This window comes from Uranotaenia lowii, chromosome 3 (genome assembly GCF_029784155.1).
Source record: "Uranotaenia lowii strain MFRU-FL chromosome 3, ASM2978415v1, whole genome shotgun sequence".
NCBI classification, from domain to species: domain Eukaryota; kingdom Metazoa; phylum Arthropoda; class Insecta; order Diptera; family Culicidae; genus Uranotaenia; species Uranotaenia lowii.
Window position 1 is genome coordinate 295,147,747 of NC_073693.1, and position 15,393 is coordinate 295,163,139.

Sequence of the window (15,393 nt, forward strand, 5' to 3'; positions counted from 1 at the left end):
AATTTTTGTTTTGGATTGGTAAAATAAAGCCCCATTATCTAGTTAAATGAAAATATAAATTATTTTAAAAACAAACTGAATTGCAATGCTTTTAAAAATTTTCAAATAAGTTATTACATCAACGCATTTTTATAATCACATATTGGGATGAATGGATATTTCAAGTTCAGGTTGTTTGTTCCTGTTAATTTTTGTTTATTAAAACCATAATTTTACTCTTTTCTCCTTTCCAAGAAAATATTTCTCGAAAAAGAATTCAAGAGAGTCAAGAAAGAAAATGTTAGACGAACTTTTCAAGTTGGAACTTATTTGTATCATCATTTGTATTTGCATGAAGTTTCAGTTTTTCGACCATCAAAAATCAATAATAAGGGGGACCAAAGGAAATCCAAACTCGTTCAATATTTTACGTTATTTTTTTATATTTGTATCTTAAAATTTTCGCAAAGATTTTAAAACTTTCCATTGTTAATTTAAAATATCTTAACTGTATTATTGGGGATAATTGGGGACAAGGCATCAAACGAGCGAAAAATTGTGATATTATCGTTTAGTACCGTAGGGATTAAGATTGGTATGTGGGTTTAGTATTTATGTAAATGACGAAACTGGTATGAATGTGTTTGTCAAATAGATTGACAGTGTAGCAATTTTATGATCGCGCTCCACAGTTCTCGTGAGCAGAGTTTCCAAAATCTGACTGGTGAAATCTAGAGTTTGTTTTGATTAGGTCGTATAAACCACTTGATGTGCTTCGAGAAAATCGATATTGAAGTATTGAATAACAACTTTCATTTTAACATTGTGACTATTTGCGAAATTTGTCCGCTAATTCTAAATTCAATGCAGAACTAGAAGGAGAACATGTTGATGTATTCGAAACTTGCGTTAGTTCAATTCTTATCAATGAAAATGTATATACGACCTATTGCATTTCTCGTTAGGCGCAAACGTCCTTTTGGCCAACAGACTAGTTTGATTCCAGAAACTTATTCCTTCGGCCCGAATCTATGCTACGTTCATTCGGAGTTGTTTGAAAAAAAATTTAAACAATACTCCTATCCAATGGTTACATGGAAGATGCCGCTCTAAGGCATCCGGATTTATCACTTTGTGGGACTATCCATTGCGAGTTCAATTGGACGTTCGCGGCCATCACCTTTGATACATCTGTCCGTTCAAGGAGTACGATAAGGTATCGTCGTTTTTTTTAGTTATTTTGCCTCTGTAATGAGGAAATGGCACTGGCTATTCACTCAGTGGAAATTTAAACTTGATTGTACTCACCTAACAACAATTTTAAGCCATTCATCATGCTAAGATAGTTGTTATCACTCTCATTAACAGTTTTCGTTGATTTAAATATAATTTTTTCTCAATTTTTAAGGCATCTTCCGCAACAATGCATAACGTCGTACAAATCAACTCGCCGAAATGATATTTGTGTCCTTTTGCATCCTGGCAGCGCAAAACGACGCAAAAATCAAATTGCACTCAAAAATTAGAAAGTCATCATACGTCCAAAATTTTAATAGATTTGGTAAAGTTATTCATTGACCAAATTTTTACCGATCATAGAATAGATCTTTGTCAATCGTCGCTCTACAATTTCACTTCAACAATTGTATCTAATGCAGTTCCAGACGACCCTTACTAGCCATTTTTCATCAAATTCGCAAAAATCAGGCAAAATCGGGCATATTTTAAAAAATCAAGGAACTCCATTGGCTTATCAGGTTGTCAGGCTGGCCTCGAGAAATCAGGCAAATCCTGAAAAAATCAGGAACATTGGCATCTCTGCTCGGGAGTGAAAAAAAGAATTGAGAGATGGATTCTAATGTATTGATGATATCTCCAGCTTTGAGAAACATCATGTGAGAGACTGAGGGAGGAAGACTGAATAAAAAAAGAAAAAAATCTTTGAAAAGTCAAATTTCTCTCATCAATATACCGACCAGTGCGAAGGTTTAAAATTTTACTTTCTTATTTAGTGATTTTTAATAAAATTTGTTTGATGCTGAAAAGCACTTGTTTTGCATAAAACAATGATTTAATTACGTTTTGTTTTGCTCTGGCAAATTCTCGCATGATCAGGCGTATTGAGTCGTTCAAATTTCGTCAAAGTTTTGAAGCTCATAAATAAAAATGGTTTGATTAATGGTTGTTCTAAAAATATAGCTAAATCTAAATTTAGCAGCTAAACAACTGAGTTACATGACTCGCTACACGAAACTGATCATCTAAAGTTAAAATTTAAACGATTACAAATCTTTTCAACAATTGTTGGCTTTTTACCGAACAGTAAAAAAACGATACAGAAAACGATACAGCAAATTTCAGTCTTCCTCCCCCAGGTGAGAGAGAGCGCTCGGAGAAAAAGTCAGTTAAGAAACGGTGTTTGATACGGAAACATGCGTTTTTCGAAATACGGATTTCTTATCGGCTCTGATGAAATATAAGTCGTCCGGTCCCTATAAGTACGTACTTTTTCAGGTTTCTTCATTATTTTCGACCAGTTGGAAGGGGATAAGATGAGTCAAGCCTAAAATCTATCTATCTATCTAAAGCCTGTCCCAAGCCAGTGGTAACGGACCCCTCGGTAGTGCTGCAATTTTTGTTGATGAGTTAAACATAAACAAAATTTAAATGTGCGACAGAGACTTTCCTTACGACCCGGGTCCAAAGACCTATCAGCCACTGCACAGTGATGTATAGCAGAGCACCAACCTAGCTGTGTTACATTAATAGCGCCCAGGAATAAAGAGATAGACATTTGTTGTCTTCGTCAACATTGTACAGTTTTACAAGAAGTATATTTTGGGATAATGTTTATTGCCAAAGGGTCCACCAATAGCGAGATAAAAATGTTAACTTTTTTGTTATTTTGTTATTGATGTCTTCGACAAAGTTGTTTATCTGGACAAGATACATACATTTGTGGAATATGTCAAAGTTCTATTACATCACCCTCAGAAGTTACAGCGAAAGTAAAAAAAAAATACCTATAAAAACAGCTATATAAATCTGGAACGTTGTAGATAGGATAAAATGCTTAGCTGTCTTAGGACAAAGTTAAAAAAACAAGATCTATGTTTTCTTGGTACTTTTTGATGGTATTAGAAGTTGCTGAGGCTCTGTAGAAAGCATATTGTGTATTTTTTAAGTGATTTTCAAGGGCACATGCATCGATAAGTGCATATTATAGCAGCCCCACTTTTTGTGGAATTTATTTTGATGATAAATGGAACCTTTTCCATCTGAAATAGGCGTTTGAGTCAATGGAACTAAAGCATGGATCACTACAAATCTGGACGCGTCAAAACGGTTCTATCTCGGAGCTATGAAAACGAAAAAAAAAGTTTTATAATCAAAACGTAGGGGTTTTATTGCACTTCAAAGGAAAAATAAGAAAAAAAATATTTCGATGTTTTTTTGATAAAATTTTGAACTTTTCGTCTAGAACCACTCATCAAAGTTTGTACACTCTATTCACTGAACTCAGCGGCCATTTTGTTCCAAAATCTCTTCATCTCTGTTGCTTCCCGAGTCGTCCTACCATTCTTCTTCATCTTCTGCTCGACAATTGCCCAAAATTTTTCGATAGGGCGGAATTGAGGGCAGTTGAGTGGGTTGATGTCCTTTTCAACAAAATCCACCCGTTGGCCGAATACCACTGTAGTACCTCCTAGCTGTAGTGGCAGCATGCCAAATCTGGCGAAAACTTTACTGGTCTTTTGTGAGATCTATTGTACGAAAAAAAAATCATTTTATAAGGCACTCCTCCTTCTTCATTTTGGAGCCCATGGTCTTGTTTTTCACAAAAACCGGGGTTTTTGTCCGCAGCTGCAAATACCTTGCCAGACCAAACGCTTTCTTGCCAACTTATCGGCAAAAACGAATTCGAACTTGCCGGGGACATCACCCCGACCAGTGAAGTGCACCACTGCAGTGGCTTTATAAAATTTTTGGCCAGGAAGCTGCCCAAAATCCATCTTCGCGTACGTTTCGTCATCCATGAGGATGCATTCGTCGTACTTCGTTAGAATCTTGTTGTATAACTTCCGGGCACGTCCTTTGGCTACTAAATTCTGCTTCAATGTCCGGTTTGGTTGCTTACTGGCCCGATAGGATCGTATTCCTTCGAGGAGACTAATCCTTCTGACGGTGTACCGGTCGACGTTGAATTTCTTGGTGATGTCGTAGTCTGACTACCCTGTGTTTGCCTTGATCGTTCTCAACACCTTCCCATTTCTGAAAAAAGTACTGTCAAAACATTCCAGATCCAACAACTAGGAGCGCAATGGTATAATAAACAGTGCGTCCAGATTCATGGTGATCCATGCTTTAGCAGAGTTTTGAATGATTGAAAATACTTGTTTTTGTTGTAAAATTACCTATTTTGCAATGTATATGGTCGGTTTTCAAAATTCGACATGAGCCATTAAGCTACCACCTTAATGTACATTTCTTAATTCAAGCCGTTATTTGTGGAACTATATTTTTTATCCGTACAATCATAACAATTATTGTATACTTCGGTATTTACCCTTCAATGACAAAATTGTGTGAAAAATAGACATTTCCAAATAGTAATCTTACTACAGCTTTATATATTTCTGCTAACTCCTTCTTATTCCAAAAGCACGCGACATCTCAACGTACTTCAGAACGCTAGAAAAGACGGGAAAGGAACTGAATTAAATCGTTAAATGCCCAAAGTAAGTAGCATGTTTGGTTGGCCGGCTAAAGCCAGCAGAGAATGAAGTCGTCAAACATGAATTCCTGTTTTATTTTTATGCCCATCTCCGTGGCCAGTTTTATTTCACTCTCTTCCAAGGCCATTTGAGCGGTTTTTTTTTTCATTATTATTATTGAGACTTGCAGATTCTGGTAGAGATGGGCAGAAAACAAGGTTTTTGCCAGATGCACTCGAATGCACTTTGGCGATCGGTTGATGGGGAGGGTGTAAGCTAAATTGTAGCTTTTGCTTCTCAAATGAGATCTTTTTGACGATTGCATCTCCCTGAAGTAGGATGAAAGGTAGGATGGAAGGCAATCAGATGATGGAAGTAAGGTAGCAGTGTAACGGTTTCCATTTTTCTGAAGGGGAATTTCTTTATTTAATGATTTCGCGAGAATTAGTGCTTGAGTGACCGCGCACTCCACGGCGCTTCTTGAAATCCCCGATAGTAACTATAAGAGGGAAAAGGGTATGATGGAGTCGTTGTTGTTTTTTTCGCTGTTCATTTTTCACAACTTTTCTGTTGTTGTTTGCTGTCGATTGGTTCGAACAGGTGCGGCTCCCGGCTTGGAGGTTCAACTTGAGATAGCATTGCTGATGATGATGATGATCGACTTACCGAATGACCTACATTTTGCTGCGCTGCTGCATGCCCATTGAGTCATTTCGGATTGCAGCAACGGGATTCTTTCACTCTTTGGGCCAGGAATTGGGTTCGTTCTGAAAAGGGAAACAGAAAATGGAATTGTTATTGGTCTGATTGTAAAAGACATTTGCATCTTGATTAAGTGATACATCCTGAGTGAACCAGTCTACTTTCAAAGGATTATAATTTATATAGGTATCTCTTTCGATTTTGCGGCTGATGAAACTTAGGGAAAGAGTTTGTTTCATAAAGCTTTAATTATGTTTGATTATTTTTCAAAAGTTCTCAAAAATTCAGCGTTGACTTTTATAGAAAGCAAATAGTTAATTTAATTAAATTTCTTGCCTTCTGAGCGGATGGCTATGAGTTCGAGTCCAAGGGTAAATTAAAGTTTTTTTTTTAACATTTGAATCTCAAAACTTTAGGTTTTACCAACACAGTCGCTTACGACGAAATAGTATAAAATTAAATTTTTGACCTGAAAAAAAGTTAACCATAAGAAAAACCTTTGTTTCTTAAAATGAAAAAAATAGTTAAATGCTTTTTTAAACTATAAGAATTTGGTTGTTTTAAAAAATATTGGTGTTATTTTTGTGGGAATATTTAGTCAACAAGTTTTATTAAATTTTGTATTTTTTAATTTGTTTTGTATCTAGATCAGAAAACATTTTTATATTGAATTTCGAAGTTCTCTTAGCACTTAATCACACAGAAAGTAGGTTAAGTTCTGAAATTTACAAAATTTGTAATTCTGAGGAACGTTAGAAGTGAAGCATGTTTGTGTTATTGTTATACTGTTTTTTTATTTCAATGTTTGCATTTCAGTATAAGTACCTAACTACCAAGCTAAAAAATTGAGTTAATAGATTTTTCCATATTCAATGTTTTGATTAAAAGTTAAGTTTATGATTTAAAATTCCAATTTTAATTCAAATCAAGCAAAAATCAATCAATTGAGCAGCTCCAAATTTTGTTGCTTCTTCTCCCAAATTTATTCATCTCGTATCTATTATGTCACTATAAATGAGTGATATCAATTTTCATTTCAACCATTTAAAAATAATGCAATCTTGTTAAGCACAGGTATCGTTATAATTTTATTGACACTAATTTTAAGCATAATAGCGATTCGGCAAGTCGCCCGTTGAAGTAATCGAGAAGGAAAAAAAATCCATTAAACAAAGACCATTTAAGCTATCAACGCCACTAAGTCGGCAAAAGTTTTTTTTCTTCTTATTTTTAGTTCCCATCCATCTCAACTAAGAAGGTAAAAGATCCGACGAACCTTTAAGATGAGGAAGGTTACGTCTACCTCTTCCATTAAAAAAAAAACAACCGAACCCAAAAAACTTTGCGCGACTTTGCGAAGGAACGTCTAGCTGCATGGGTAGATACCTACTGACTGAATGGGTGGCATGTCAAGATGCAATTAAATTTGTTTTTGCGCGAATTGGCACTGTGCCGTCAACATGCAACCCGATTTTGGTTTTTCTCGTTTTTATTTTTTCAGAAGGTTGGGTGCCAGCAGTCGTCAATTTTCAATTAGCAGAAAAGTTTAAACGAAACGAATTGCATCTGAATGAGAGCCGATTGAGATAATCTACCTTCAAACTTCTGTTGTTGATTGTTGTATGAATTAATCAATTGTGTATTTAGTGCAGTTTGGCGCTGGTCCAACTCATTGACTAAGAACAGCATTCGCTTGGAACCGTGTCGGATCTTCTGGGTTCCTATTCAATGAACTTATTCCATTGACCACATACTTGCTGCGCACAGTTTAGTTGTCATTTAGGATTAATTTAATGCTCGAATGATTATCTCTTCATAAAATCAATTTACTTGCTTTTTTTCTGGTGACAAAATTTTACCCATAACATTTTTGCTTCAAATTTGTCGGATATGACGAACACCTTAAGGTAAAATCGCAATAGAGAATCACAAAGGTACTTAGAACTTTTTTCATCGCAGTTTTTGTGCAGATGGGCAGTTTAGATTGTTTGCTATCGCATTATCCATTGGAATTAGAAATTTTCTTTCATCAAGGCTGTTTTGAAAATAATTTATAACAGATTTAAAATTTTCAACCCAGATTAGTTTTTTCACACAATTCAGCATAGAAATCACAAATTAAAAGTAGAATTTGAGTTAATTTTCGAAGTTTTGTTTAATACAAAAATCCCTAATTTAATTTTAAAATAATCATCCACAGGATTTTCATTATGGAATTAATTCTTTATGAACAGTATTAGCTGTTAAAAAATATGTACCTAATCTTCACAAAAAAAACTGCACAAAATTCTATATTTTCCCGGTGTATTGTTAAATATTATTATCGCATTAAGTACCGAGAAAAAAATCTAAGCCACCAGACATCAAAATTTGGCATTTTAAACATTTGAGTAACCAGTGGTAGTGTTGTGTGTAATTTTTTAGAATACGGTTTTACTATTTGATTCACATTATTTGAATTTTGCTTTTCAATGGAGCATACTAGCGGCAAATTAAAAATCCAAATATCTAGTATTTGGTCCGCAATGTGTTGATATTGCAGTTTTTTAAAGCCAAATTTAAAACTAAAATCATTATTTTAGTTATGAGTTAAGTTATAACATCGCACCACATTCGATGCAATCCTATAACATCTTTTTATAAGAAAAATTTCAATAATTTCACTCCTTAAACCAACAAAATATTTTAATTTTCTGGACGGCCAAAAAAACGCGTGCGCTCTCAGATTTTAGTTTTATTCTTTGTTTAAGAAATATCTTCATGTTGAACAACAAACCAATAAAATATATTTCCAGCTGAGTTTTCCTGAACCTGAAGTTTAAGTTTCAGTTATTTTATCAACAAAAAGTTATCATAAATAATTTATTTTTTTTAAATGCTGTGCTAAATAATTTCATAAAACAAATTCACGGTGATTGACTCTTCATTAAAAAAAGATTTTATTTTTTAACGTGTTTTTCACCTGTTTTGTTTTTTGGGGAAATTTTGAATTTGAGTTTAAAATCTGAATTCTGCATTTTGAACCTGACTAAAAATTCTGAGTTCATTACTTAAAATTGATTTCCGAAACGAAATTCCGAGCAAAAATCCCAATAATTTTGAACCATCAATGGCATTTATTAACAGAATTCTTAACCAGAAATCTCTTATTCAAATTTTGAATCTTGGATTTTCTATATGAATGTTTTCTTCAGTTATTTATTCATAATTTTACTAGTGTATCAGAAAAAAATTCAAAATGACGAAACTCTGATATTTCGATTCGGGATCACCATTATGTAACTTTTTCTATTTCAGATCTGCTTAAGCATTAATACAAAAAAAATTCAAATCCAAATCTTAAAAATGGTTTGTTATTTTTTTTGTTTGTTTTAATATTCCGGAATGATGAGTTTCAAAACATGCCGGTTTGGTCTAGTGAAATAGGCTGGCTCAAATCAGGTTTTGATATGCCTTTTCTGTTCGAATCTCAAAAGTGGCCGACAGATGATGTTTTGCTCTTATAACTGGATTTCGTCTCAATGATAAACTGAACTGAAAATCATGAATAATAAACTGGATACAGATTCCAAAATCCTATCACAGGCAACAAATTTGATTTTTATAAAAGAATGGAACCAGAACAAAGGAAAGGTTTGAATCACTTAGTTTACCAGATTTTTTCCCCACTTATCCGGGCAGGGCAAATCTGTGCCATTTTATATAAAAAACTAGCAAAATCTGGGCATTCGATTTCAAAATTAACAACCCGAAATCTGGAGAATATCTAAGCAAATTTGGAAATCATTCAAATAAAATCAAAAAGGGAAATTTTCGAAAAATGGTTGTTTATTTTTCAATCACGCAAAATTAATGCTTTCTTGGTTTTGCATATAAAATTGAATCATTTAGGCCAAATCTGAGCAATCTGGCCAACAGTACAGTCTTCAAATATCTATCAGTTAGTGAGAATTTTTTTTTTAAACTCTAAAAGAATAGTGGACTTGGGATAAGATTTCGAGGTACCGTGAAACGGGGTGACATTGATCACCGGGGTTACTTTCATCAACATGAAATTTTCCACATCATCAGTAACTAAGTCTGAAGTTGAAGTATCTCAAACCTTTCTTCGTTTTTTCATGGTTTAAAAAGTATAAGTTGAACTTCAAATTGGGATAAACTTGATTTGTTTTTCTGAAATTTCAAATGTAATTTCAAAATTTTGAAATATCAAATGATAAAATCAAAGCGTTTAGAAGCAAACTGATTGATTTATGTGAGAGTTCAACTTTTTTCCTCAGTAAATGTATAGTTGTGCTGTAGTATTTGTTGTATTTTAAGGTAAATTTTTGAAATTTGAAAAAATAGTGACATTTTCCAAGAGTTAGCCAGTCTAGGACAAAAGTTTAGATACCCTATCAAATGGTATAGTTCGAAGAAAAAAATTAAAGGGGAATTGAAGTTGGTAGTTAACATTTTATAAGTAATGTTAAAAAAATTAGCCCCTCAATGTATGCAGCGTCATTCTCCATCTTTCGATTTCAATTGTTGTTCGGCCTTCACACATTAATGTCCGCGATGTTGTTTTTTTTAACGGCGAAGAAATCTGTTCCAAGAAACACCGAAATTCAGCATTGTAGATTTCAGAATTCACTGGACAAAAAGTTACAAATTTATTATCTTTGAGCCACCGAAAGTGTTGTGTTCAATTTGTAGAATTTCATGATTGGTTGCATATCATTTGAGTTTGTTCCGCACTGACTTAGTATCAATTGCTAGCATTTGTAAATATTATAAAGCTGTTTTGTAAATATTATGATCAAGAAAACTCGTTGAAACCGTCAAAATAAAAACTGGTCAATGTTACCCCAAAGCATCAAATTCTAAACGTAGACGCAATCGACTTTTAAATAAAATTTAAAGTAGTCTAGTTAATTTTCTGCAATCATGTTTAACGTTTACGATCATAAGCCACATTCCCCATAACTGTCAAAAATAATCGAAAAATATAGAAAAAAGTTATCAATCTTACCCAGGATTACGGAATACGCCTTTGTTCTGACTCGAAATTGTTACTCTTGTTTTCATTATAGTCGTTCAACAAAATTTTATTAAGAACTAAAAATTTTGTGTGCAGAGCAAAAAAATTTTGTTGACAATCCCAAAATTCCCCCCGTTCCTAAACGGCCATTCCAGTATTTGAAAAGTTTGAAACCTTTTAGCAAGGTTGCCGAAATCACAGAAAACACTGTAATTTCACAGAATTTTGAGCAAATTTTTATCACAGAATCTATGTCACAGAACAGAGAATTTTGAAATATTCACAGATTTAACAGAATAATTAATTTATAAATGGAATTTTAAAATAAGATTTTTTTTGGCCAATATAAAACTAAGATTAGTTACTTTGAATTAGAATAATTTTCAATAAAATGAAAGTAAATTGTGTCACAGAAAACCATCACAGAACTTTTGGGTAAAATTACAGAAAGTAAGATTTTTTCTTCTCAAAACGCAGAATTTTTTTCGGCAATCTTGTATTTTTCAAACTCAATGTGGTTTTTTAATTTCGTCCTGTCATTTCCATTTTAAAAGAAAAAAAAATGGAATATTATTCATCTTGATTTTAAATTCTGGTTTGTTAATGGAATTTTGAAATACATACACTAAAAATCCAATTAGAAAGTAGGTAAGGTTTCTCACTTATCCGGATTGCCTGTTGTAAAAGCCATGAAAAGAAAACTCACCCTTAACAAAATTTAAGTCTAGCCTAAAAAATCTTAAAAAAATTAAAACACAACTTCAAGGCTGGAAAAAATTTTAAATCCTTCTTTCGTTACTTAGAGTTGAAACATCACGAGGGGGAAATATAATACAAAATAATCCAAATTTTCACTTAATAGAAATAATTTGGATAGAAGTTTTCAAGGACCAAACTGTCATTCAACCTAAAATGCTAAAAATCCAAAAAATCGAATTAACCGTCGAATTTACCGATGCTGCTTCAACTGTTTGAAATTTCGCAGATTTTTACAATTTTCCAAATAAATACCTCAACTCTCTTCATTCCTTCTTCGTGATTTTCGGAAAAGTCAATGGGGCTGAAAGCACTTCTTATCAGCTATTTTGTTTGAGATAAATTAAAAAAGGTAGGAAATCGATTTATGATATATGTGCATTTTTTTGGATAAATAGTTAAATAGTATCAAAAATTATTTTGAAAATGAGGCTTTTAAAATAGATGAGAATTTTTCGCGAATACTACGAGTTATCTTGCCTACTGAAAAATAAGGTTTTTATTATTTATATCCTCCATTCTATAAAATATTGGAATTTTTGGCAAAATTGTGAGCAAGTCATAAGATTCTTCTATGTAGGGTAGGAACAAACTTTTTTTGTGTCTTCAACAAAGTTATTTAATTAATCTAAATCTATAATACAGAATGCTCAAAGGCTAAGTCAGTGACTTAGTAAGTCACATCAAAAATACTTTACGTGTTAGTTAAAGTGATATGTTTAGAGGATTCCAAAAATTGTGTAATTTATTTAAATGATAAAAAAATATCATTTTACCTTCAAAACTATAGAATATCTAGATTTTATGTGAGTCCTTGACTAAATGGAAAAAGTAGACACAACTCTAAAACTTCAAAACATAATATCGCAAATAACAAAGGCGATAGACAAAATCTGACAAAATATCGGTGTTTAAGACGCAGACATCGTCCTAAATCAGTTGTAAAAACATAAGCACTAAAGATATTGTTTCTGTGTGTTAGCAATCACAATTCATAAGCATTAAACATTTAAATTTAGTTTCGTTCCTAACACCTGTTCAAGAGTTAGTTGACCCCTAAATTTTTACTAAGATTTATTGCTTTTCCGATACAACTTGAGTTAAAGGGCCAGAAAACTCTCTGGAATGCTTCCCTCTGAAAGTGAAAACGAGCCTCCATAGAATCCATGTAAACACTTGTTGTTTTTTTTTCTTTTCTGCTTCTGAAGTTGCTCATTTTGTTTGCAAAACTGCCATTTGGACACAATGAACATACCGAGTGTGACTTTTTTGCATAACAATTCCATAGACATCATAGGGGAGGTTCATCAAGAGACATAAGCTTGAAGGGTACATCAAACTGTAACAATCAAACACAATCGCATTACTTGTTGCTGGTACTGACTGGTGCAGAAATTTTTGAAGCCAGGGATGTAATGGGGTAGGGTGGTTGCCAACAATTTCACATTTTATTGTAATCAAGTCAAAGACTTGTAATAAAGGTAATTCGCCCACCCACCTTACGCATTCACAAACTCATACACATGTTGCGATGTGTGTTGCCAAAGTTAGATTGATGAAGCCTCAAGCGGAAATTGAAAGTGTGGATCCTCCTACTTCTTCGACTTCGTTTGCTTTTGCTTCTTGTTGAAGTAGTTCCAAACAGCGATTAGGCGCCGTTATCTTCGCGCAGCTTCCATCCTAATCATCTCGCCAAATAAGATTACCCTACCCATTAGATGTGAACTTTTATTGTGAGGCGTCGAGGGCAAGGGAAACAAAATTGGTTTGCGCATGGAAATCGGCTCTTCGAGGCGCAAATCCGCTATTGTTCATGTCCACGGGCATGTCGTTTTTTTTTGCTGCTGTTCAACTCTTACTAACGCGCCAATTTCTTCTGATATTTATTACACCACTTAGAGGCAACATCGGAACAAGACGTTCCAAAAAAAATTAAAAGTGGAAAAATACTTCAATAGAAATCGTCTTCAGCTAATGTTTAGCAGCATAGGTTTTTTTTCTAATAGCAAATTCATAACACCGATTTAAACTTTCAGAATCGCTGTAAGATCGAGAGTTGATTAGTTGAAGTATAGATAGGGTAATGGGCGTTGATCACGCACGCACTTACATGTAGATGCAAATGCAGTTTGATAATTTCAATTACGCAATAATGAACAAACGTGGAATGTATTGGGTAAGCCCTTCCGTTCCAATAGCTTTTTTTTCTGTCTATGCAAATTCGTAGTTCGAAGAAGTTATCATTGAGTGTTTGGTGGAACAAAAAACATAAAGGGCCATGCCATTGATAACCACAAAAAATATTTCATGTTCAATAAAAGTTCAAACTCCTGATAAAGGTATTCCCTATTTGAATATGAAAATATTGTCTACTGAATACTTTGAATGTTTATCGTTTTAAATTTTGATTGGCAACCCCGCTATTATCGAAAATTGAATTGTTATTTTACAATTTTTGGCGCAAAATGTTTGAAAAAAATATTAATCTAAAAAAAAATCCGCCATGGTGGCAAACAAGGTGTATGTATATAAAGGAGGTTTTTATCATAAAGAAAATTTCCGATTCAGCTATTTTGGCTATTTTGGCTATGCAACTGCGGAACTCATGGAGTTTGTTTACCAACAAACCACTGAAAAGCTGTGCAAATAATCATATATTTGTAAACAAACTTATTGGAAAAATTTAGCAACTCGCTGTATTTTGCATTTTCTGATATGACAGCGTGTAATTTCAAGTTTACAGGCTCCAGAAATGAGAGAGAAACATGAACCCGTAGATGATGTTTTTAAAGTTAAACGTGACTTGATTCTTTGTTCAGGGTTTCCTGAACCTTGGCAAAAATCAAGCAAAATCTAAAGGTGAAAGGTTCATTGACTATTTTTGGACATGTAAGTTCTCATTTCACAGTTTATAAGTGTCAGACACAAAGAATTGCATACTTAAGGGCGAAATTTGTGCGAAACAAGTGCCAAAATCGAACGGATTTTTGGAACGACATTACCATATAGGTTTTTCTATAACAGGACCAATATAATTTAGAGAAACACCATAAATACGTTTTTACGTTCTTCAAGTTGATAAAACATTACAATTTCAACAAAAAATTTAAAAAAAAATACAAAGCACCCAAAAATGACGAAAATGATAAAAATTTCAAAAAACTCGAAAACAAATTCAAACAAAAGAATAGAAATGACAAACAATATTTGAAAAAGATGCAAAAGTAAAAAACAAATATGATAAAAATAACTAACATTCTTAACATAGCAAAAAATTCTTAATGTGCCCTAAACATGATAAAAAAATAACAAAAATTGACAAAAAATAATAGAAAAATGATGAAAAATTGAATAAACATTAATATCAATGGTTTATTTCAATTGAAAACTTAGATACAACGCAGGGTTCAAAGGTGGAATAGAGTTAATCTATATTCGTTTTGTTCGTCAAGTTCTCAAATAACAAATGAGGACATTTCAGAGACCAATTTTCAAAAATCAGGTCAATTTGAGAGTTTTTGAAAAATCAGAACGGTCTCTCGAAAATCAGGACAAATCTTGACATCATCAGGACATCTGGCACCTCTGGTCATCAACAATCATCATTGCTATTGTTCAATGCAAGCGTGAGTTTTCAAAAGGACGTATGTAACATCAGACAAAATCTGAGAAAAAGGAGGGACAAAATTATGTTAATATAAATAAATGCTATTTAAAGCTGTTTGATCTAGAATCAAGTTTTATCATGGCAGCTGTAGGAAAAACAATAATGTTTTAATTATAGGTTTGAGCATACTGGATTTTTTGCTGTTTCCTAGTGATTTGTTAAAAAAAATATTTTACACCGTATTGTTGAGTTTTTTTTTCACATACGCCATAATGATTCGTCGTTGTGACAGTTTAATATTTACATACACCCTTTATGATTCGTCGCTTGGACAAATTGTTTTCATTATGCGTCAAACAGATACGTCGGTTTTTTTCACATCATTGCAGATGCGTCAGTTTTAAAATAATAATTATTTTAAAACTGACGCATCTGCAATGATGTGAAAAAACCGACGTATCTGATTTGACGCATACGACGGTTTGCTGCGATCCTATCTGCTGTGTGTGCGATATTATTTGTTTTGACAGATGCGTCGTTTTACCAAAAAGAGGTGTAAAGAAGAATTTCGAAAACACTGAGAAAAGATGACATAGGTCGTTTGTATATTTTTT

The 15,393-nt window shown here is 33.2% G+C and overlaps 1 protein-coding gene across 8 annotated transcripts in view; it reads right to left on the bottom strand.

The window, feature by feature from the left end:
• The window catches only part of LOC129751631 (uncharacterized), a 277,390-nt gene that overhangs the window by 202,648 nt on the left and 59,349 nt on the right, over nucleotides 1-15,393 (bottom strand). For 7 of the 8 annotated variants that reach the window (XM_055747243.1, XM_055747242.1, XM_055747246.1 and 4 more), the window contains one exon: nucleotides 5,361-5,461. The gene's annotated coding sequence lies outside the window, so the exon portion shown is untranslated. The remainder of the gene's footprint in view (nucleotides 1-5,360; nucleotides 5,462-15,393) is intronic. The other variant, XM_055747241.1, reaches the window with a different exon arrangement.